This window comes from Eurypyga helias, unplaced genomic scaffold, assembly GCF_000690775.1.
Source record: "Eurypyga helias isolate BGI_N326 unplaced genomic scaffold, ASM69077v1 scaffold12367, whole genome shotgun sequence".
In the NCBI taxonomy this organism is placed as follows: domain Eukaryota; kingdom Metazoa; phylum Chordata; class Aves; order Eurypygiformes; family Eurypygidae; genus Eurypyga; species Eurypyga helias.
Window position 1 is genome coordinate 27,046 of NW_010259860.1, and position 245 is coordinate 27,290.

Sequence of the window (245 nt, forward strand, 5' to 3'; positions counted from 1 at the left end):
ACAGGTGCACAGCAGCTGACCAGCCAACTCCCCTGTCTGCCCAAGGTGCAGGTTGTTCTGAGGAGGGCACAGCCATGGTAACACCTGCACCCTCCAGACAAGGGGACACGTGAGCGGGAGGCTGCAGAAATGGGGATGTGGAGAAGAACGGAGCCAGGTTTAGCAAACCAGGAACAACCCAGGTCCCACAGACCCAAAGAAGAGCAGGAGGAAGCAAACTCTGAACTTTTACAAACAGCCAAATC